Source organism: Lissotriton vulgaris, chromosome 2_1 (genome assembly GCF_964263255.1).
Source record: "Lissotriton vulgaris chromosome 2_1, aLisVul1.2, whole genome shotgun sequence".
NCBI lineage: Eukaryota > Metazoa > Chordata > Amphibia > Caudata > Salamandridae > Lissotriton > Lissotriton vulgaris.
Window position 1 is genome coordinate 1,033,364,851 of NC_141687.1, and position 24,914 is coordinate 1,033,389,764.

Genomic DNA, 24,914 nt, shown 5'->3' on the forward strand with positions numbered 1-24,914 from the left:
TTGTAAAGAAGAACCTGTTTTTCCATCATATGGAACGTAACTAGCAAGTAAATGTAATGCGTAGTTAAATAGGTAAAGGCAAAGATGAACTTGTGCTTTTGTTTTAGAATGTCGTATTTGTATTTTTTATTATAGTGAGACCTTTATCCTGGTACAGCTACTACACTGCAATTTTCTTAAATATCGGACATGAAATTACTTATGCTCTACAATACTAAATTGAGCAAATTCAGCAGTTGTCATCGGAGCACCATACTGGTTTGACACCTACAAAGTCTTGTGTTTAGGATTGCTTTGCAGAAAAGTCTTCTGTTCCTTATGACCTGTGGTAAGTAGCAACAATGTGAAGATATTTGAGTATTAGTTATTGACAGATTATTCAAAAGGTTATGGAATACAGTTGGAAGTTTACCTTAGATCAGGGCTCTCCAAATTCAATCCTGGAGGGACGGATCCATGTAGATTTTTAGCATATCCACATTTAGATAAATGATGTGATCATGAAAGTTTGGCATGGATCCGGACCGACATTGGAGAACCCTGCCTAGATGCTTAAATCTAGTGGGTACTTCTTTGTTAGCTGAAAATGTTTTTACCAACAGAGCTCTAGGAGCAACAGTGTAATAAGCGAAAACACAAGAAAGGGTAGAGAAGCAATTAACCATTAAAGTGCATTTTACCCTACCATGTTACCTTTCTTTCTGTGTTCTGTTATGAAGGATAACTGCAACACACTCCTGTGAATGAGCTAGCATATCATGAAGTCCCTCTTTCTACAGCTAATCTTGAATCTTTCATCATCTGTTCAAGAGTGGATGGCTGTAACTTTCTTAGTTGGCAACCATCCTGAGAGGTGGCAAGATTATCTCTGGCGTATGTACCTCTTTGGCAGTGCCACTGTTATTGCAACGAAGGTCAAATCACTTGACACTTCTCTTGATCTACCTCTCTCTATGCAAACTCCGGTTAAGTTTGTCTCCTCCTATTGCTTCATCCAAATTAAAGTCCTCATGAATGGATCTTTGCTTCCTGCCTTCCCTGCTGTATATCAGTGTCCTCTTGACATGTGTGTTTTTCCAAGATCAAATGTTGTAATCTATTTCTTTGTGTTTTTATTTCTTCCTCGAATCAGTTACACCATATTCAAAACTGGACTGTTTGAGTCGCTTGTAGACCAAGTAGATCTAACCGTGTTTAAAGAGAATAAAGTTTTAAAGCCCTATTACTCGGAACAGGACGTTTTATGGTCTCAAAGTTGCAATTGGGGATACAATCCATAGGCTCACACCTTTCTTTTAGGAAGGCTCTGAAAATCTTTTAAATAAGTGTTCCTTTGGTGCTGGTTGCTGTAATAATGTCAGTGGTTCCTTGTACCAAGATGCTCATAGAGATACAATATTCACTTTATAAATATATTTCCATTTCCAATATGTTTCGCCAGTGCAATCTATGGCTTTGCCATTTTTATTTTTCAAGTGAAGCAACAAAATTACTCAATTATTAGCAAGGGCTCACCAAAATTGTAGGTAATCTATTGGAAGCAATCTATCCCACCAACGCACAGCTAAAACTCTGTATCCAAGGCCAAAAAAGGGTAAGACCATTAGACCGTGATAGTGCTAATGACATGTTGTTGCACGCAAGATTGTATGTAAATGAGTAGTGGTCCAATGGCAAGTTATTGAAATTGAGTAAAAGAGTCACTGATCAGACTGACGATATTCTTGAGATACTGTATTAAATGTGTGAAGTTGGAGATGTGGGTGGAAGGGCACAATTGAGAATGAGAAAGGGGGTACGGGTATACATGGGGAAAACACAGGAGGTGTAAAAGATTGAGGTAAGAGGCTTGCAGGATGTAAAAGCTTACATTTATGGGATTGTTTAAGTGAATGGGTCCACCGTTTTGGCATACCATTAGTTCTGTAGTTATTGCGTATTTGTGGTAGGCGAGCTTTGCTATTAAGAATTCCAAAGTAAAACTGCTGTGTCTCGTGGTAAGGCTGCTGTTCAATATTACTGGGTATTGTTAATTTTCAGGACATGTTTTGTTTATCCTTCCAGCCCAGTTAAAAAGAAAAAATCAAGAATGTATGTATATTGTAGCTCATAAATAGGCCTCCAATCTCTCCCTCTCTTACCTGTGCAGCAATGCCAGTGCTTCTTCCTTTGATTGTTCCTGGATCAGCTGTGTAATCAGTGGAATATTTAGTGAAGCTCTCCATCTGCTCCTTAATGCCACCTGTATTTCTTTCTGGTGGCAAGTGGGGCAGTGAGAAGCAGTTTCACAGCAGAGAACCGCACGGCATTCAGGGTGAGAGACTTCGACAAGGGAGAACCTCGAAAGCACACACTCTAATAGACTGCTTCACCCAAAATTAAAAGGTAGTACTTGAATTGCAAGCAGTAGAAGCAACCATGCCAGCCAGTCAGTGGTTGTAAAGAGGCAATGCTTCATGGGAAGGACAAACACAAGATTAACAAGCTCAGCCACAAATAACAAGCATTTGCAATGCAATAGGTCTCGCATTTACACAATTTTAAGCTTTTGGCATTTTAATAGCAATGCCTATTATTTTTGTTTTTTAAAACATGAACAAAAGGCATTGTAATTTATACTAAAGGCACTGACTCATCAGGCCACGGTATTTACAGCAGTTTACCTTTTTAGAATGAACGCCAGCATCCTCCTGACAGAGCACTTCCCCCGGATTCGGCGCTTACATAAACATGTCTGTCACTGGTCCCTGTATGCCAGCGTCATGGAGTCTGGCTGTGAGAGTGTGGTGGGAGACGGTCTCGGAGGCTGCGGATAGGTCTAGTAGGAAGAGGGCTACGGTATGGCGTTGGTTGAGGAGCATGCGGATGTAGTCTGTGGTGGTGAGGAGGGCAGTCTAAATGCTGTGGTTGCTGCGGAATCCAGATTCAGGAGGGTTGAGGATGACGTTCTCCTCGAAGTTAGTCAGCTGGGTATTGACTATCTTCTCTGTGACTTTGGCTGCAAAGGGAAGGAGAGAGATGGGTCAGTAGTTTTTCAGGTCTGTTGGGTCTGCAGAGGGTTTCTTGAGGAGGGGCTTGACTTTTGCGCGTTTCCAGTTGTCCGGGAATGTGCCGGATTCTAAGGTGGAGGTGATGGTGCATCGTAGCTCTGATGCTATGGTTGTGGCTGCCCTGAGGAAGATGTGCGGCAGGCAGAGGTCCATGGGGGTTCCTAAGTGAGTGCTCTTCATGGTCGAGGCGGCATATTCAGTGGTGACCGGGGTCCAGGCGACGATGGTAGGCTGGCGGTCGTTGCTGGAGGAAGGAGTGGTTTCTGGAGTCTGTTAGCTGAAGTTGTCGTAGAGGGCCTTGATTTTCAGATGGAAGTAGGAGCTGAGCTTGTTGCAGAGGTCCTGGGACGGTGTGACGTCCGTGGCTTCGCTGGGGGGGTTTGGTGAATTACTGGATGATGCTGAAGAGTTCCTTTGAGTTGCTGGAATTAATGAGGATTTTGTTTTGGATGAAGGTCCTTTTGGTGGATCTAATGAGTCAGTGGTATTCTGTCATGGCGTTCTTGTAGGGGGTCTTGTCTTCAGTGGTTTTGTTGTTCCTACATCGCTTCTCGAGACGTCTGCAGGTGCGTCTGGATTCTTGGATGTCGGTGGTGAACCAGGTGGCCTTTTTGGGGTGTGGTCTGTCGGGATTGCGAAGGGGGCAAGCTAGTCTGCACAGTTGGTGATCCACTGGTGTAGTTCTTTGGCTGCAGAGTTGGTGTCGGTTGAGGCAGGAGAGGGATCATGGTTGAGGGTGGAATTAAGGTGCTCCTTTGTGACCTAGTTCCTGTTCCTTCGCAGTGGGCGTGGTATGGGTTTGTGAGCAGTGGCATTGTTGAAAGGGAAGCGTACGTAGTGGTGGTGAGTCCAGGGAAATGGAGGTGTTCGGTGGTGGATGAGGAGTCCCTCGTGCTGGAGGTGGAGAGTGAGTGAGCTTTTGTGTGGGATGGGGAGTCCTCCTCCTGGGCGGTCTTTCCTCTGGATCTTGTATCCGTCCGGGATGGCGGTGGTGATGTCAGGGGCGGAGGTGGCGTGTGTCCAGGTTTCTGTGAAGAAGGCAATGTCTGGCGAGAGGGTGTCGAGGAGGTCCCAGATCTCTATAGCATGTCTGTGCTGGGAGCGCACGTTGAGTAGGATGCACCTCAGGTCTTCGAAGGTGCTGGCATCCGGCATGAGTGCGGCGGTCGTGGGGGTGCGGAGGATAGTGAAGGATTGTCTGCAGTGTCGACAGAAGAACTGGCCATGGGTGGTGTTCGGCGTAGACAGCTGGTAGTTTATTCTTCCAGGGTTGAGTGCGTGGAGGTCAGCTGAGTTGTAGCGGTGGGTGGTCAGAGAAACGGGGTCCGTCGCGCTGGTTGCAGACGAGCGCAGACAGGCTTGCCTTTAGCAGACCAGCGGCACAGCAGTGGCGTGCCCGCTGCGTGCGCTGCGTGTGTCTGCAACAAATCTAATCTGTACATTTAGATGATTTTGAACTATAAGAAGGTGCAAACTATGCCATTTTTTAGGCCTGGGGTGTAAATTTTACTATTTCAAGCTAAATGTTTTTGCCAAGGAATGCAGTGACGAACTGCTATTAATTGCTTAATGTTTTCACTGACCCCCTGGGGCATCTAAACACCACTGCAGAGGATGGATACCAGCACTATTTACGCAATCATTGCCCTCACCCCACTGTCCTACATCTGCACAGTAAATTGTTTTCTCACACCCACTCAACCCCCGCCCCCTTTCATTCTCTTTCTTCTCACCTACCTGGTTAACATCGTACTGGGCTGTATCCCAAACGACAAAGTCGCGAAAATCTGTGCCCCGTACCATGGTAAACCTAAAATGTTAACAGCAAAGACTTTTTCGTGCCAGGCGAAAAATAACTACTGCAATCGGCAGGTATTTGCCAGTGTCCTGGTTTTAGATGGGTTCTGATGAATCTCCCATTACACAGCCCGAAGCATCGCCTCTCTGCTGAATCAGAATCGTGTAATAATTCTAGTCTAGGGAAAGGATACAGATACATGATTTGGTTTAAGACCGGCGAGCAGTAGAGAGGGAGCGTTTACCGATCAGCCAGAGAGGGGAAAGAAAGTACAACGTGTTGGCCAACTCGAGTGGCTCGTCACGGCGTAAACTACCCCAAACCAGAGAGCCGAGCTGACTTTACAGATGTTAATGAAAACGCATTCTTTTAGTAATCTGTTATGTAAAATGCGGGGTCTATTGCTGCATCATCCTAGTTCACGAATGGAGCTGCCCAGCGCCGCACTGGAAGTCACAATCAGCAAGTCAGCCCCACACTGGAGGCTGCGTTCAGAATGAGGCCAAGTGATGTTTCATGGCTTTTTCATGGCTGTCCTTCCTGTCCATCAAGCAGGCTGATTGGCAGACTGAGCAGTGTGCATAGAAGCTGGTCTTCTGATGTTGTAATAAAACAACTTCTAAGGTGCGCCACAACTTGAGCTCTCAAGCTTGACTTTGGACCGTGAGTAAACCAGGTTGCATAATGTCTTATGCATTTGTAAAGTATTTTACTACAATTTGTAGGTTCCTGTTGCGCTTTTGAAATCTGTGCCCACTTTCCCAGTTTTTGGTAGTTGACAATGTATTTTGTAGCGTTTCATTTTGTTTAAAGGTGGGTCATATTGGATACAGGCCAGTGAGGCTAATATTGAGCTGCACATTTCTCAGGAACAGTTCCAAGCCGTTTGTATGTTTAGCTAGTCTTAATAGGCCAAGAGATTGTAGTTTAATAAAGAATTTGTAACATCCACAGTATTGCTTTTTTCACCGTTACAATTCTCCTTCTTTTTACTTTAACAGATATTTAGAAAAAAATGTAGACGGTCCTCATATACAGTGTGATTACTTCTTACATTAACCGTTTCAAGTTTTTATTTGAAAGAGGGAAAGTTACACGATTTTTCTGATACCTTGATATAAAATAATGGTCAGGCCAGTAGAATATTGTCCGGGTGGCAACTCTAGCAACACACACATTTAAAGTCCTTTCTCTTATTGGACATTTTCTGGTTAGATCCTGTTATAGATTGGTGTAGAGTTTTATGTGCATGGATGTAATGTGCAGGAGAAGGCATATTTTAGGTAACCCGTGCTTACTGTGTGCTTTTGCAATACTAAGTAAAATATGGTAAACTTCACTTAAATTCTTCTGATTTGTTGATCTGTATATTGTTGAGGGAGTATAAAGGCCTTGTTCGGTTGGTAAACTATTAATCAACTGTATGCCGTTGTGCACATCCCTAACCGTCTCCTCTCGGAAAACACTTAAAACGTGGCTGTTCAATTCCATGCTGAATCTCCCACCTTGACTGGACGCATTTTTTTGTTTTTTTGTGCCAGGGTGCCTAACTAGGTCATGGCCCACTTTACTGTTTAATTCATTTATTGGGTGCTTTTTATGTGTACAGAGGATGTATTCTATCGCTTGAATACTATTTGATATAACTATGTTGTACTTGTGGTAAACACGTAGACCATTATGCATCGGTCACTGTGGATTTCTCCTTTTATATGTAGATTTAATTTACAAGTTCATGAGCTAACACTGAGTTGTGGGCACGCAATTGACTTATTTGCAATATGCTGATTAAATGTTCGAATCTAGGTTGGCATGACTCAGCTTCCATCCTTTCGCAGTTGTCAAATGCAGTGCCATTGAGTCAGGCAGTACTAAAATAACAACCGATAAGGAAACGCTGCTAAAAGGACAAACTGGGAGTGCACGTGCCAAGTAAAAAAAAAATACACCTAATGTAATATGTAGAGCTAAATAGTTTCGAGGTGTATGTTAAAGAATAGGAAATCTTCCTGCACCAACAAATTTCGCAGTAAATGCAGCAGCGCTGAAAGCCAGGTCAGATCAAATCAGTAACTCTCAAGGAGGGCATGTGCAAAATAGTTGCCCAAAGCCAGGTCAGATCAAATCAGTAACTCTCAAGGAGGGCATGTGCAAAATAGTTGCCCAAATAGTATGAAACTAAAATACAGACCAGAATATTTTACTAGTGGAATGCATGAATGGCCAGTATGGTGAAAGAATGCAAAACGCCAACATGTATGTATGTATCTGTCTTCTACTTGATGCCTGCTGGCCTGATATCCTATGCAAAAGCAACAGTATGTTAGATTTAAGTGTGCGAAGACATACCAGAGCAAAAAAACACGCTCCTAGTGAAACAGGAACTGTAGCCACTTGCATCGAGCAGGTTATGTGAATGAGTCAAAAGTAAAAATTACAACCGTCTCGGACCCTCTCCAAAAAAGTACAAAGTAGTTCCTACATCCACATGGCTTTGTGGAGGTTGAATATGTTGATGAGGTCTCTGAGAAGAATGGCTGTTGTGGGATGCATTGTGGAGGCGTGGGTGTTGACAGAGAAGTCCGCTTGTCAGAGTTATCGAAACCAAGCACTAACCTGAGATGCCAATCCTTTGTGACCTGTGTGGATGCTATCTTACCCCTCATACATTTCCCCCCGCATACATTTCTCCGCTCCCCAGATGTGACAACTACTTCTAGATTAAGGTGACACGAAAGGCGAAGGGGATAAACGGAAAGACCAAAACTTTCTAATTATATTTTTTTCATAGTTGACAATTCTTTTGCATTGATCTAGTCTTTCTCATTTATTAGATATTGTTAGCAAAATACAGAAAGAAGTACCTAATTATTGCTTCTAATAATAAATCAAACTAAATTGCGATTCCGCTTCCAGATTTGCAGCTGTGCTCACTTGTAGAATCTCTCTTGTTCTTATGAAAGCTTTTAATACGTGTTGCTGTGTCAAATGTAATAACTCAAATTTTCTCATTACAATGGATTTCTTCTTACACCCAAGTTCTCTTTCTTTTCAGTTTTATGATTCAGTCGTGTCCGTTACATATGGCAATCACAGGTAGTGAGTGGTATAATAAATACTGCTGTTGGAAGTCATTCCAATTTAGCTGTGATCACTCAAAATCCTTAACTCTTTTTTTTCTCTTCGTTAAATTGCATCATATAATTGTTTACGTTTTCCTGGTCTTCACTAAAGGCAAGTGTGCGTTACTTCCTCTGAGCAATTGAATACTGTCACTGACCCTTTTTAGGTCTCGCGCCTAGTGTTGCAGTGCGCATCACTGCTCGTGCAACTAGAGACCTCATGTAGGAGGGTTTCAGATCTAACCTAAGAATCGCACACGCTTGTGCTTTTCGTTTTGCCCCACACTATTGGCCTTTGCGTGCGTCTTAACAAAGACAGCACGCAATTGGCCAAAGGCGGGCGCATTGCTCCGCCCATGGCCTTTTGGTGTAAGTTACCCACAGGCCCGACATTTGTTTGCAATTATCGTGCACAGAGGCGCGCGCGATAATAGGAATCCTATGTCTTGGTGTTGCGCGCACCACTCGTTTATAGGTTTCCCCAACTCCACGTGTACTTGCGCACAAACCACAACTAATCAAGACTCACTTTAAAAAATATTTAGGCACGCTTTTGCGCACGTCATCTCGCCGCGTCTCTTCCTTCTTGTTATTTATACTGGATGGGTCGCATCCACTTGGCAGTGCTGCTTCAAAGGGGAGCCTCCCAGCGGGACGTCTTCACTGGAGGAAGAAGGAGCTGTGCCGTGATCGGCGGTTGCAGGACATCGCCTAGCAACCAGGACGCATCTACGGGGCACTGCTGCTACACCGGTTTCCCCTTTCTCCCCTGCACCTGAGAGGCCAGACTTCTTATTGTCCTCATTCCACTCACGCGCCAGGTTTCAGCCTCAAAATCCCCTCACACCTCAGCCTCCTCATTCCCCTTCACACCCTCACGCATCAGGGTCCGTTCCGTACTCCCCCTCAAACATCAGGTTTCATTCTCCTCAGCCCGTTACGCCCCAGTCTTCAGCCTCTCTTCTCCCACTCACACGGCTGCTCGTATCCTCTCACTACTCAGGTTTCAGCTGGTTTCTTTCACTCTTGATTCTTCATCCACGTCACTGCCATCGGCTCGCTCCATATCACGCCTCGGGGTACCGTTCCTCACACCTCAGAGCCCAGCATCCTCGTTTGCCCTCACTCCTTCCGGCCGGCCCCCTTCCTCCTTTCACTGTTCGCATGTTTGATAGACGTCCCTACATTTCACAGCTGGCCACTTGTCTCTCTTGCACAGACTGTAGTCAGCAGAGTGAGCTTTCGTATTCATCTCCATCATGGCATCTAACGCCAGGGCCTGTCCTACAGATGAGAGCTCCCCTGAGTCATGGGCTATGTGCCGCATCATGGCAGCCTGGCGTGAGTGTGCCCACTCGCACCGGGGCGACGAGAGAGACATCCATCCATCCATCCACCCATCATCGGGGAATGTGTCTACAGTTTCACCGTCCTTACAACCCCAAGCTGTGGCGCGGGGAAAACCGGAACCGACCCCGGAGTGAAGGCTGCTGAGGTTTACTATTTTGTACCTCCTTGGGTCGAGTCCAGCCCCAGAGTGCCACACCCCTCTCTTCTCACCACATACTGACATGGAATACCCTCTCACCTGCCCTCGGTATCCCAAGGCAGGCAAAACCTCTCACAGCTGAGGATCCTAGCAGTCATTCTTGTATAGTGAAAGATGAGCCAATATGTCTAGTCACTTGGATGATGTCACGATCTATCCATCCGGTGAAAGGGGTGACCGTAGGTCTCATCCATATCGCTTATCAAGTGAATGTTGTCACAATAGGGCACTATAGGTCTCGTAGGTCTCAAGGAGTGAATGACGTCACAATAGATCTCGTCCAGTGAATCGTGCTACCCTAGTTTTCCTCTGCTGAGTAATGATGCACCAGATCGTAACATGAAATGACGCTGCAATATGTTTCATTCAAAAAAAGATCCTTAATTAGGTCTCGACTCTTGAATGACGTCATAGCAGGTCTCATTCAGTGAATTATGTTACAATTGGTTTAATCTGGTGTATGACTTCACAGGAGGGCTCACCATTAAACTGTATTAAAATATATTTAGTCCCAGTGAATGATGCCATAGCAGTTCTCATGAAAGGAATGATTTCACAATAGAGATCACCGAGGCAATGATGTGTCATGAAATGGATTATCTCACAACACATCTCATGCCACGCTAGCTCTCACCAAGTGAGTGATTTCACTGGAGTTTTCAAGAGGTCGGTTATGTTAACAGTATGTCTTGCCGCAAACGAACGCCACAAAAGGTTCATTCAGTGAATGGTTCTCAGCTAATGACTGATGTTAAAATCACTTTTTAAGAAGAGGTGTGGTGCAGCGGCCAGGGTGCCTGACTCCAGACTACCGGGTTCAATCACGGTTCGATCCCCGGCGCCGGCAGCAGGTTAGGTTAAGTAGTTTCTTCCACTGCAGGCACGACATGCTTTCCTGCATCATTCATACTTTCTAAGCAGCCCGGGACATTGGCGCAGCTTCTTTGCATAGGTCTCGCATTTATGATAGTTTGAGCTATTGGCATTGTACATGATAATGCCAATAGCTTAAACACTCACAAATGCGAGACCTATTGCATTGCAAATGCTTTTTCTCCATAGGTTCTTTTCTTGACTCTATTTACTAGTTTGTCACTCCAGGATCTGTTGATCAAGGCTGGGGAATATTGTTCTAGATCTCTTTTGGCTTTTAAAACTTTCAAAGCAAACACAAGTTGGCAGGGTATTCCCAGATGTGGGCCCCTTGCTCACTTTGCCTTTTATCAGCCTGGCTGATAAAGGGTGTTACCCAGAAACCGGTCCCAGGGAAGACCTGGCTTGGAAGTAAAGGATGGGCTGTTCCGATGAGGCACAGGGTCTAGACTGACTTGCATATAGCTGGATCTGAATTGACATGGCAAAGTGAGCTAAAGAACTAGTAAATGATTTGGGATGATTATACCCTGGACCTAGATGGCACTCACCAATTCCGGTTAATATTAAATGCTCGAATATCTTTCAATTTTTGGTGCTTAGGGTGGAGGCAATCATCCAACACCTCACATTAAACATTAGGATCAAACGATCCCACTAACTTTGTCTCAAGCCCTAGCACACCAGCATAATAAGTGAATGACTTCAAATTTTACGACAAATACAGTAACATCATGTATGTTTTTTTAATATCTTTTTCTTGTTCAGGCTCCAGCCAACACGTGTTTCGTCGTTCGGGACAAGACACCCGCGACTTCCTCAGGGCTTTCAGTTATCCACACAGTAAGGAATGCCTTCTGGCTGGTTATATTTCCGGCCCAGCCTAAATGTGGCTGGGCAAGTTGCAAGTAATTCTCGAGCGAGTCTTGTTAAAATAGTTGAATTTAGAAAGCACGGTCCGGTACGTGTTCGTGCTCCAGACGGACTTGTATCATGTCCGCCAATTGCGCTTTGGCAAGCGGCAATTCTCCGCGAGAGCGTCCGCCGGCACCTCCGTATCGCCGTCTGTATGCTGGTGTGCTAGGCATGAGCTAAAGAACTATGATGGATTCAACCCAGATCTGTGACTGGGGGTGAGTGTCTGAAAAGTTTCAGCGCTCAGTCCATCATCTCCTTGTGTTTGTTTTAAAACCTTCATGCAGAAGAATCACCAAGACCACAAATCCAAGTGCATTGCAGATTCTACGCCTGGTTTTAATAGTAACTGCGCCCAATATGGATGAAACATCTTGTGGGCCTCACAGATCCCACTTAGTCTTGCAAGACCTGCCCATACGCACTGAGAGAGGTGAAGACCTTGCTAGCTCTCTAGAGGAGATCTTTTATTAGAATTTGAGAGCAGCCTCTTAGGGGCGAGTAAATGTAGGATAAGTCCTATTACTAATCCATGGACCGTGAACCTCGTGACTAAAATACAAGCTCTGCGAAACTGTGATCCTAATTTTTGATGGTGGTTACACAGTGTCACAACGTTAAAATCACAAGTAATATGTGTCTAAGGTCCCCAAGCAAATATGCCCTAACATTTATTATTGTGAATGTGCGATCAGAGCTTCTGCTTTTTTTCCTTTTGAAGAGATACATTGCATTTGCCTATTGGGTGTGGGCTAGGATGTTTGGGCAGATGATTGATGCAGTGCTGGATTTGTCTTGGAAAGCTGTCTGCTTTTCCACCCAGCTTCTTTGATTGTGCTCTTGTAGTACTTGAAATTGGCGTATGTGATGAGTTATCTGCATGTTACACAGAAGGATCTCAGTTGAGGAATGTTATTGGGGAGGGGAGGGTTTTTGTTTTTTTTTCTTTTGCGTTTTTCTTTCTGTTTGCGGATTGAGCTTTTACTGTCCATGAGGGTTTAGGATTACTAGGATCCTGAAGGTTTCAATTTGCACTTTTGTTGTTTTTATTTGGAGCTTTGGTGTTCACACAGTTTTCCAGAAATAAGCTTTTCATTTAAATGGGTTTTGTTACTTGACGCAGAAGTGCGGGGCAAGAAAGGAGTTTAGCCCTTGTTGATGAAAGTCTTTGAGGGATCTGAAGGTTTATTGATCTCTTGGCTTGACTCCGTTACATTAATTGGATGGTAAGCATCGTGATTATTATAGTGAGGAGATTGGTCAAGGCCGGGGGGCTGGAAGGTTTGCATTGGATGGTTGGTGATTTTGAGGAGGTGTTGCTGAAAATTAGACCTTGAGAGGATTTTGTTTGAGTGCTGTGTCTATTCACATTGAGAATGTTTAAATTGAGAAAGGTAGTTTGTGGATTCTTTTTCTTGTTGGACTTGTATGAAAGATTGACATCGCAGAGGAAGGTGACTGTTTCTGATGGATGAAAAAGTCAAAGAATTGGTCTGTGAAGTCTGTGTTCTTTCCAGAAGGCCTGTACATGGTCTGTAGATTGAATTTTACACAAGGACCTATATGGATTTCAGAGTCACATGCTATGGTTCCGAACCACAGTGACTTCTGAATGACCGAAAGTCCTCCTCCCTTCTTAAGAACGCTGTCCACTATCTGGATGGTGTAGCATGTGGAACTAGAACATCTAAGGCATGAGAGTGAACCATGTTATAATAATCAACATTTTTGAACTGGTCTTAAATTTAAATTTCAAATGTTTGTAAAGGAAAAGCACTCTGCTTTCGGATCTTAGCCAGGAGCTGAGGTTTACTTTAATGTTTTGGGATGAGCATAATGTTCAAAAGCGCAAGTGCATGCACAATGCTAAGAGCCCAAAAATTAGTATCTGGCCCTTTTGACCTTTCTGGATTTCCCGTGCTACTGCTGCAAGAAAACAACATTTCGAAGTTGACCAAAAGCCATATCTGCCTAGTGATCACAGTATCACTATCAAGTGGATTCTTGTCATTTGTGACTCCATCGACCAGTCCTCACTCACAATTCAGTAAACATGTTTGCTCTCGGAGACTTGCAGGTTTAGTTCTAACATTGTAACTATGTGCTCAGCACTAAACAATGTGAAGTGTGTTTGGCTAAAACGTCAGAAATAGCTGAGGGGGTCACACACAAAACAAAATAGCAACATTGAGATTACTGTCACTTTGTAGCGGCGGAAAGCCAATTGTTTAAATTGAAGACAGCCAGGTTCGAAGAGCTACTGGGAAGGAAGCTGGACATGATGTGAGGGACATGGCTCGATCTGGTCCTGTGGCAAGCTCCCGTGTGGACATTATCCATTTTGCACAACCTTCAGCGATGCATTGGAGATGTTGGGCAAATGGTGAAGTCCTATCCAGACCCCTCAGTCGTGGGGCTCCTCTAATATTTTCACTAATTTAGGTAGAGCCCCTGGCCTGTGGGCAGCCCTTGCTCTGATCTCCATGCTAATCGAAGCGCTATTCACATTGACAAAGAATAATAATGCCCGGTAAAAGTTTTTTTTAAATAAATGTGTTTAAAAAAAAAAATCCTTATTCATAACGCTTCTGCAGCAAAGTTTATTTTAGTGATATTTTTTGGGGTGGTTTGTAATTATGTACATTATTCCCAGGGCAAAGCAAATAACTTCTGTGCTTGGGCTTTGGCCATGCTCTTTAGCATTTGCGTAGGCAGCCACCCTCATGCGTACATAATCCCCTCTGTTCAGTCTTTGGCTGTGCGCAGTCGTCAAAGAGTGCCGGACCTGTCTAATATCTAGGCTCTGCACTCGCCTCCTGTGTGGACTTTATCCACTCTAAATGGCTTTCATTCTTGTTAAGTGAAGGGCCAGTCTGAACCCGGTATCCGCTCCCTGTGTGGCCATAGCCCAAGTTCACATCTTTCTGCCACACACTGTCTTTCAAATGAAGGGCTGTGCCCTAGCAAACCATGGGGAATAACACCCTGCGTTTTTTTTTTTTTTTACCAACTAGAGAAATTTTCCATGCAGACTGGAACTGCCCCTTCTTCCGTTGCCCTCCGCCATGCTTACATTTCCCACGCTCCGTACGTGTGTTTCCCACAATGCTGAATATGTGAATTAGCTCTAAATTTCCAAATTGAAGATGGCTAGAAAAAAATGTAAACAATTTAGGCATATTCCAAACAGAATTGTAGTTTGATTGACCTATTTCATGAATTCTGAATTTATGACTCAACTCTAGAGATCTCCCTATAGTTAAACGTTCAAAGTACACCTGACCTCTTTTTGTAATGCTTATATCTCAAAACAACTGAATGGATTTACCGAGAGTTACTTTAATGGGCAGTTGTAAGCAGATGTTCTGGTTGCTTGCCTTTTTTTGTCCCACTTCCATTCAGCAGTTTTGTTTGTTTTTTGCTGCCAGGTGAGAGCAACAATTCCCACGAGAGTTGAAATAGAAAATGTTTATTTTTGACCCTCCTCCCCATCCTCCTTTAACTTTACCAATTCACAGATCAAATCATAACTGAATATCCTGATAGTGTGCCTTCTCTGCTTCTGATATGTTCAACGCACTAAATTTATTAGCAAACTAAAAAACAAGCTTTTTAGGTCTAGGACCGCAGGCTGCGCTTGCGCAGTCTCGCTCCCAGATTTAATGTTTCTTAGTATGGGGGCTTGAACCCGCCCCTCTTCTCCATTGGCTGGCTTCCTACACGGAGGCCAGCCATTGGAGGAGAGGGGCGTTACTCCGTTCAAGCCCCGTCCTTTTCGGATTCAGGGGCGTGTTTTTTCACTTCTTTCTTGTTGTCTCTCTCTCCTCTTCCCATTGGCTGGAATTTTACCTTCCAGCAAATGGGAAGAGGAGAGAAAGAAAACCACACCAAGAATCCAAAAACGACGCTGGTTTCTCCGAGGCATTTCTGCCTCGCCTCGGAGAAACGTGGTGGTGTTTCCACCACCTCTGCTCCTTTCTCCCGGTTGACTGCTCGGACCCCTTTCTCTTGTTTTTATTTATAGTTTGTTAACGAGTTGTAACCATTAACCAAGTGTCTACATTTCTGCCTTTCGGAGCGCTCAAGTGACCTGTGTGGCGCCCTCTCAAGGCTAAGTATTACAGAGCCCTGCGCCTGAACCAGCCAAATCGGCGCACAGCAAAAAAAAAATCATTAATAAGTAAATAAACCCGTGGTGGCGGCAGCCAGCCAGCCCTCCCCGTCCCCACCCCCGAGGCTTGCACCGTTGTACGGGGAGGGTGCGGCTTTTGTTTATGCTGTCTCTTTCCGGTTAGATAGTGCGATCCGGGCACTGCGCGTGAGCGAGGGGCTGCACGTACTGCCCGGGACCCCAGCAGCACTGCAGGCACAGCGGAGCGGCACGGAGAGTCAGTGACCCCCCCCCCCAATCCGGGCAGGATCGGGCACACGGACCCCCGCGCCCTCTGACAGCAGCAGGGCACAGGCGGTGGCAGCATGGTTGACAACGCCTTCGTGGCCACCAAGTCTCCCCTGGGGACTTTTTTGTCCCGCTGCCCTGCCGGCGGACCGCTGCTGGTGTCGGCCGCCCCCCGGCGGGGGCTCATTGGCTCCCGGCCCTGGCGTGGGGGTGAACGTGCTGGGAGGCGGACTGAAGCTGGAGGCGGTGATGGAGACGCGGCAGCAGGCGGCGGGAGTGGCGAGAGCTGCGCGGCCTACTCTAGGCCCGCCTCCAGCAGCAGGAGCTGGCGCTGCACCACTACCAGGCAGCGGGGCCTCCCCGCAGCCGCCGCCACCGCCCGCTCGGCAGGCCTCCCTGGCCCAGAGCAACTACACCCCCAGCACACCCATGCCCGGACACTCGCACCCCCCCGCCCCCCCGGAGCGCAGGGGCACCACGAGTGGACCGACGAGGAGCAGTTCAAGCAGGTAGGACCAACCTTACATGTCTGTTGTATCGTGTGTTTTCGTGCCTCTGTTCCCGGTTTTCGTGCCTCTGTTCCCGGTTTTCGTGCCTCTGTTCCCTGCTTGTGCCTCTGTTCTCTGTTCCCTGCTTGTGCCTCTGTTCCCTGCTTGTGCCTCTGTTCCCTGCTTGTGCCTCTGTTCCCTGCTTGTGCCTCTGTTCCCTGCTTGTGCCTCTGTTCCCTGCTTGTGCCTCTGTTCCCGTTTTTCGTGCCTCTGTTCCCTGCTTTCGTGCCTCTGTTCCCTGCTTTCGTGCCTCTGTTCCCTGCTTTCGTGCCTCTGTTCCCTGCTTTCGTGCCTCTGTTCCCTGCTTTCGTGCCTCTGTTCCCGGTGTTCGTGCCTCTGTTCCCGGTGTTCGTGCCTCTGTTCCCGGTGTTCGTGCCTCTGTTCCCGGTGTTCGTGCCTCTGTTCCCGGTGTTCGTGCCTCTGTTCCCGGTGTTCGTGGCTCTGTTCCCGGTGTTCGTGGCTCTGTTCCCGGTTTTCGTGCCTCTGTTCCCTGCTTGTGCCTCTGTTCCCTGCTTGTGACTCTGTTCCCTGCTTGTGACTCTGTTCCCTGCTTGTGACTCTGTTCCCTGCTTGTGACTCTGTTCCCTGCTTGTGACTCTGTTCCCTGCTTGTGCCTCTGTTCCCTGCTTGTGCCTCTGTTCCCTGCTTGTGCCTCTGTTCCCTGCTTGTGCCTCTGTTCCCTGCTTGTGCCTCTGTTCCCTGCTTGTGCCTCTGTTCCCGTTTTTCGTGCCTCTGTTCCCTGCTTTCGTGCCTCTGTTCCCTGCTTTCGTGCCTCTGTTCCCTGCTTTCGTGCCTCTGTTCCCTGCTTTCGTGCCTCTGTTCCCTGCTTTCGTGCCTCTGTTCCCTGCTTTCGTGCCTCTGTTCCCTGCTTTCGTGCCTCTGTTCCCTGCTTTCATGCCTCTGTTCCCTGCTTTCGTGCCTCTGTTCCCTGCCTCTGTTCCCGGTGTTCGTGCCTCTGTTCCCGGTGTTCGTGCCTCTGTTCCCGGTGTTCGTGCCTCTGTTCCCTGCTTTCGTGCCTCTGTTCTCGGTTTTTGTGCCTCTGTTCCCTGCTTGTGATCCGATTTTTGTGCCTCTGTTCCCTGCTTGTGCCTCGGTTCCCTGCATGTCATCCGGTTTTTCGTGCCTCTGTTCCCTGCTTGTGATCCGGTTTTTCGTGCCTCTGTTCCCTGCTTGTGCCTCTGTTCCCTGCATGTCATCTGGTTTTTCGTGCCTCTGTTCCCTGCTTGTACCTCTGTTCCCTGCATGTCATCTGGTTTTTCGTGCCTCTGTTCCCTGCTTGTGCCTCTGTTCCCTGCTTTTCGTGCCTCTGTTTCCTGCTTGTGATCCGGTTTTTCGTGCCTCTGCTTCCTGCTTGTGATCCGGTTTTTCGTGCCTCTGCTTCCTGCTTGTGATCCGGTTTTTCGTGCCTCTGCTTCCTGCTTGTGATCCGGTTTTTCGTGCCTCTGCTTCCTGCTTGTGATCCGGTTTTTCGTGCCTCTGTTTCCTGCTTGTGATCCGGTTTTTCGTGCCTCTGTTCCCTGGGGCTGTACTGGGCAGAGAGCTGTGTGTGACTGTGTGTGTGTGTGTGTGTGTGGCTCTGTCTGTGTGTGGCTCTGTCTGTGTGTGGCTCTGTCTGTGTGTGGGGGGGGTGCTCTGTCTGTGTGTGTGGGTCTGTGTGTGTGTGTGTGTGTGGCTCTGTGTGTGTGTGTGGCTCTGTGTGTGTGTGTGGCTCTGTGTGTGTGTGGCTCTGTGTGTGTGTGTGTGGCTCTGTGTGTGTGTGTGTGGCTCTGTGTGTGTGTGTGTGTGTGTGTGTGACTCTGTGTGTGTGTGTGACTCTGTGTGTGTGTGTGTGTGTGTGTGTGTGACTCTGTGTGTGTGTGTGTGTGTGTGTGTCCGCTAATACTCTCTACTACTCTCTAATGCTCACCTATTGCCATTATAAATGACCATACAATTTTTTCTGTTTAAAAAAAAAAAAATATATATATATATATGCCATTTGCAATGCCAATGGCTCTAACTTTAACAAAGCCGAGACCATTGCATTGTAAATGCTTGTGTTTTTTTACTGGGGAGGGAAACTTATCCATTTCAAACGAGTCCCTATTGCCAAGTCCGGAATAAATATTTGCACAGTGAACCAAACTGATTTTATTACAGCTTGTTTTGCATAATAGTTGTGAGGATGAAATGGCAGTCTCTTGAATTATAAAACTAATTTGAAGAGATGCTTTGGTCCAAAAGCTACATTTTCGCAAACTTTAGCCAATAACGGAAATCTGTGCAGTTATCATTTATCTATCCTGTTCGCATGACCTCACAGATTACTTGTTTCATCAGAATGTTGAGCACCTCTCTTCTTTGGGTAACAGGTCAAGAGACTGTCTCTGACTTTTCTGACTCCCAGGGATTGCACTAGGGAGAGTAGATCCCATCTTCTGATTTGGGCATTCTCACAGTCCGATAAAGTCTATCAAATACCTGCTTTCTACTTCAGCCCCGAAGTAGAGACTGGTTTGTAGTCGCATGAAGAATGGATTGAGGCTTGTCTTTACTGGTGCTTGTGTAATCACTCAACCAACCACAAGCCTCTGAAGTGCACCAGCCCTGCCCTACACATCCCTTCAGGTCGGACATCCGCAGTAGTTGCATTGGATGATGGCTGATGGAGTCTTGGGCCCAAGACGGCCTATGCAAATTTTGGATGACCCAAGCTCACACTGAAGTAAATGGTGTAATGCCAGACAACGCCCCTATAGAAGACCTATCTAGTACTACTGATTAATTTACTCAGGATTACTTTGCTTCAAGGTTCTCTATTGTTGGCACCCTTCTCTGGGATGGTAGACTTTGTGGTAGGTAGCCTAACCACCACTGCACTTGGGTCCTATGATGCAGCTCCCAGGCTGTTGTGTTTCGCATCTCTTGATAATCTTTTGTCTCACTAGTGGATGCCTTCTCAGTTTAGTCACTGGAGGGTAAGTTTTCAGCCTATCCCTGAAAGCTGATTTAGATAGCAAGGCAGGTGCGGGAAATCATGAGGCTCTGTCCCCAACCAAGCATTACTATGCTCTGCTGGAAAAGGTTCATCAAGGCATTGTTCCCCATGTGAGAATGATGATACCACTATATGTGGCAGTCTCTATCCCCCCTGATCCCTCACAACGAACCCAGCTCTTGTTATCGAGGCTTGAGTATTCAGACAAGCTTGGGTGGTAGGTAACCAGCCATTCCTAAGGACGAGTGGTCTCAAATTCTATGAATAGCAACATTCAGGCACCTAAGGGTAGTTCTAGCATTGTCTTTGTGAACACCCCATCAAAGTGGGTTGACCGTGAACATTGAGACACTGCACCTGCAATCATTTGATAAAATAAGCATTAGTCTGGGTGTCTTTTAACTTGAGATGCAGACAACATTATGATGATAGGATATAGGCTACACCTTAGGTACATGAGCAGCAGGCACATCGTCTACTCACCCTGGACATGACCACAGAATTAAAAGTTTAGGATCTTACTGTAAATTAATTTCAACAGCTGGTAATTACTCATTAGTCATTTCACCCGTCACTTGTTTGTTTCCCCAGTGTGTCGCCATAAGCGCAAAGGACATTTAAAGCTAGGGTCATTGCATGCATGTGCTCACTATCCCGTAGAACTTAAGCTGGATCCCACTAAAGAGGCCAAAATAGGGCAACACCGGCCTGGGGTTAATTGTGTCCCCAGTCTGAGGAGGCCTGGCCTATGAAACAAGTTTAAGCTGGACTCATCGTTTTGAAGCAGGAACAAGGCTGATTTGCATCTGCCTGGTTCCAGTCTGAATTAGCATGTTATTGAATGAGGAGATTGTGAACCCTTCTCAAGAAACGAACACAATCCTTGTCAAGGTGTACCACAAAAGTCACTAAATTAACCTGTGCTTAACTCTCTGGTAGCTTGGCACAGAATCATTCAGACTTGACTTGGAGGCGCTTTGCTAAGTATTTAAGTATCTATTTACTGTTTCTGCTTATAGATTAAGTATTTATGCAGCACACAAACCGTAATAAAGTGAAAACACAACATAATAAACATCCCAAACCAATTTAAAATCATAGAGTTAACTTTAATAAATGAAATGACACCAAAATGAAGTAAATCAGCTAGAGGAGTTGGCCTAACGGCTAGAGTGGACGCACTCAAATCTGGGGAACTAGGTTACAGTCTTTGCAATGACGCTGACCATCCTATGATTCTGGGCAAATCACTTAATCTACCCATGCCTAAAAAAATGAATGTATCCTCATGTAACGTAACTGGTGCTATCTAAAGCTCTCTGATGCCCGATTCTGGTCAAGTTCGCGCTATATAAAGCTTTAGGGAAAAAAATCCAATCAGTCGAACCGAAGCTATGAATTCGTAAACTTTTTACTGAAATCTAGCGCCTAAAAAAATCAAAGCACCAACCACGGGTATCTGGTTGTGTGAGACCAGGGCAAAGTAAAATGTTAATGCCAGCCGCGATGGAGTACTGTTCGGACATACAAGGTGGGTTGTGCCCAGTCTCTGCTTACTTTTGGAATTAGAAGAAATCTTGAAGAAAGGCCCAGGAAAAGGTAGAGTTCAGTGGTGCAAGGCAGCAGGCAGTGTCCAAGGAGGAGTCTTCTTCGCCGGGGGGTACTTGACAAAGTCTGAATGAAGCTGGTGATAATGACTGGAAAAAGGTCCAAGCAGGAGAAACAGGATTCCAGCCTGAGGAGGTCATCATAGCCATTGGGGAGCCTGTTGCAATCAAGCCCGGTAACGTTTTTTACCTCCGGACTAGGACAACTTTTTGGAAGTGGAGAACCTGTAGGAGGACGAAGTTACAATCCATGCCGAAGAATGCTCCACAAGGCAGAATATGACCGCTCTGGGGTCTGCTGAAAAGGAATTTACTGCTGCAGAGAAGAGCATACTGGTATCTACCGCAAAGTCAGGCCGACCGGCGATGTGGTGTGGACAGACCAACAAGCAGGTAGGACCTGAAAAAAAATTCTGAGCCCTACCTTTTAGGGTTTAGCACAACCAGCACCTCTAACCCCACTTCTAAGGGCTAACGGGGGCGGGGGCACCACTTGGTGGGGGTTAGCATTCACTCCAACCGAGGCCAGGTGCAGGACTCCGTCTCTGGAGCTTGTTTTGTCCCTGTAGGCCACCCAGGAGTCCGGCTAACTGATCCTTGGAGTCACTCTGGTATTCCTGGGCACAAGGAGATGGCCCTTTCTCCTTCCAGCCGCAAGGCAGACCACAAGCAGCAGGACAGTTCTCTGAAGAACAAGGCAGGCCTCTAGCAGCAGGATAGTCCTCTGGGGTACAATACAGTACTTCTGAAGGCTTTCACTGGAGTGTACTGAAAAGGTGGTACAGGAGGTCCAATATTTGTAACTTGTGCCATCCTGTGAAGTAGGAGTGGCATGCTTGCTTCCAGAACATGTATGCTGGAGACAGCCCTTTGAAATGCAAGATAGGCAGAGAACCGCTCCGCCTCAACCATCCTGGCAAGATGGTCCATCCTGCCAACACCTAGTCCCACTTTGCCTCCCTATTTGGGAGGAATACACAAGGGCCATCTCCCATGCTGCTCAGTCAATTTACCCAGGTTCCAGGAAGCAGACATCAAATGGTTGGGACAAGAACTTGCCAACTTTCTAGTCACATTTTCAGAATTGTGACTTAAAATCCGACTTTACCATTAAAGAAGGCTTTTTTTTTTAAAAAACATTTATTTTTATTAAACTTAGTGACAGACACACACAAATCACCGATTAAATAATATTGACTGGTTACTCTCATCATGGTACAGTATACAGAGGTCAGCAAAGAAATTACATTAAGAAGTCTCATCTCTGTCCACATTCCTGCGCATTTCTAGCTCCACCACTGGGGATACACATATTTCACCTCTATAGACATTCCATTTGGTCCATTTTCTATCCCATTTTTTTGGGCACCCCCGAGTTATAAAAACTTCTTTCTCCGCAATCGTGTATCTGTCCAGTTCTTTCATCCATATTAATGTGGAAGGCGGTGCCCCTCCTCCATCTCCTCGACAGTTCCCTTTTCACCAGCGTGTATCCCAGCGTCACTAGCTGTTGTTCGATTTCAGTTAGGTCAGGCCTATCGTCTTTCCCAATGCAGACTGTATATGATTAGCGGCTCACTCCCAGAAGCAATGTACCAGCGGGCACTCCCCAAGTGTGTGATTGAAGGGCTACCTTCTAACAGAGGCCATCCTGTCTTGCGCCTATTTTTGCTAGGGTTGTCCCCTTCATATAGGACCGATGTAAAACCCTGAGTTGTCTAAATCTAAGCGTGATGGCCGCCTCCCTAGGTGACATAAGGGCCGATCTCCAATCCTCCTCGTCTATCGGTCCCAAGTATCTCTCCCACTGCTCCTTGAGCTTGCCAAAACTTTCTGGTAGATTATTACTAAGTTTCTTGTACATTAGGGATATGGCTTTAGATTGCAGAGGCCCGTCTAGCAAACGGTCCTCCAGTGGCGAGGTGTCTGGTATGTCCTCACATCTTGGAAAAGCCGCCTGCAGGGCATGTCTTATTTGTAGATATCTGAATACCTTCCATGGAGCCATCTTATAAATCCTTTGGAGGTCCCCAAACTTAAGTATTGTACCCTTTTTAAACAAATGCCTCACCACTGAGATTCCAAATGTATCCCATCTATCAAATCCTGGTTGATAGCACAACATGCCCAATTTTGGAGTATACCACAATGGTGTCGCAGTTTTTTCAATGCCACTCTAGGGGGCCCTACCATCCAACGTCTGCTGGCAGCCTAGCCAACGGGGGTGCTAAATTAAGACTATAAAATAGAGATGGATCTGGTGTAACAAACTACCTGGTATCTAAATCCTTCTTCAGCTAGTTCTATTTTGCAGTCTTTGGGGAGACGGGGAGTTTGTCCCTGAAGCACAAACAGCACTGACTTGCTCCAGTTGATTGCATAACCTGAGTACTTCCCGAAGGTTGTAAATATATTCAGAAGAGCGTATATGGATTTATATGGGGAGGCAAGATACAGTAATATGTCATCGGCATATAAGGATATTCTATTCTCATGATCTGCCGTCCACCCCAAGCCACGCACCATTGCATCCTGACGTATCTGGGCTGCCAGGGGTTCTAGCATAAGGGAGAATATCAGTGGGGACAGCTGACTTCCCTGTCTGGTGCCTCTTCTCAGGGTAAACGCTCGGGCGTATAGTTATTAACTCACCTGTCCCTGTATGTCAGTATACAACAGTTATACGTCCAGGTTGCCTCCACTCTCTCTGACCAGCTCTGGCAGGCTCTGTGCGAGTCTGCGTGAGGGCAGGCACCCCCATTTTGGGATCAGGCAGGCCGCCTCTCCGCCGTGTCTTTTTTTTTCCTTTCGCAGCACTGCTCCGGGGCCCTCCGCATCTACCTCACCATCCGGGGCTCCGAATTCTTCTCCCGTTGATTCTCCGGGTCTCACATTGTCACTGGCTTCCAGGCCGCAGACGTCCCGGGCGGGCTCCACTGTTAATTCCCCCCCTCTGCTGCAATGGGGCAATTATCGCCACAATCTGGGAGTAGGGGGGCGCTCCACTCATCACGGGGCCCCTGGCCACGGCATCCCCGCTGCTGTGACTTCTGTGGGCTCAGCGTTGCCGCAAGCAAGGGCCAGACACCGCCATGTTGAGGCAGGCGGGCTGTCTAGCCGCAAGACTTATAGGCAGTTTTTCATCGCAGACTGGCATCTGCGGCCCCCGAAGCCCACTCCGCTTATTGGGGAGGTATTCCGCCACCGGTTCTGCGAAGAGTTTGAGTCCGGAATGCCAGGATAGCTGAAGGATGGAATCTACTGGGGCATGAGCTCAGGCGGAACACAACTAGCCGGCCATGATGTTAAGCTACGCCCCTCGTGGGCAGAAGCAACTTATTAGTGACACAACAGACCAGTGGATGAAGAGACTTGTCTGAAAGCTCCTGTATGTAAATATATTAGCAAAATCAACTTCGCTAACGCCAGACCTGAGGAAAAACCCCACAAAACTGGTTTACAGCCTTTCTCACAGTGCACCCAGGACCAGGAGCGACATCACTCATCCCTTCGGGGCCACTCCAATCCTGCTGCAACTTAGAGTCAAACACTTGTACACCTCTGAAGAACACATAACGACGCAGTAACAACCCACTTCCCCTCTTCGATCTCAGCTACCCCGCTGATCACTTGCTGACTCTATTGGCCCCGGCCATGTGTAAAGCTTAGCAAGGTTTTCGTATAAGCAAATATTGCGTACATAGAGTGAAATTTGGCGGATAAAAGGCATATTGAAATGTTCAAATGCCACTTAACAAGTATCAGTAATTTAAGTCCCTTTTTCTCTTTTTACAAAACATGATCTACGATATGTTTTTTCCCCTCCTTTTTCATATTTTCTATGCCAAGTCCTCTTGTTCACAATGTTTCTTTTCCACTTGTCAAGTTTTTACTGGCACTAAAGCTCTGTTTCCGTGATCGGACTTTTTATTAGTTTAAAAATAATGCACTCAATAAAACGTGCTATCAAAGCAAGAACAGTAATTGTCAAGTGGGTCTGTATCCAAGAGCACATATGGGGCTTGGCCACCATGGCACTCTGCTTTCCGAGGTGACATTTTCACTCCGGCTCGGCA

The 24,914-nt window shown here is 46.4% G+C and overlaps 1 protein-coding gene across 2 annotated transcripts in view; it reads left to right on the forward strand.

The window, feature by feature from the left end:
• ACVR1 (activin A receptor type 1) overlaps positions 1–24,914 on the forward strand; it is a 366,339-nt gene that overhangs the window by 82,505 nt on the left and 258,920 nt on the right. The window contains exon 2 of one of the 2 annotated variants that reach the window (XM_086956670.1): positions 136–328. The exons of the other annotated variant lie outside the window; for it this stretch is intronic. The gene's annotated coding sequence lies outside the window, so the exon portion shown is untranslated. The remainder of the gene's footprint in view (positions 1–135; positions 329–24,914) is intronic. 2 annotated transcript variants of the gene reach the window in all.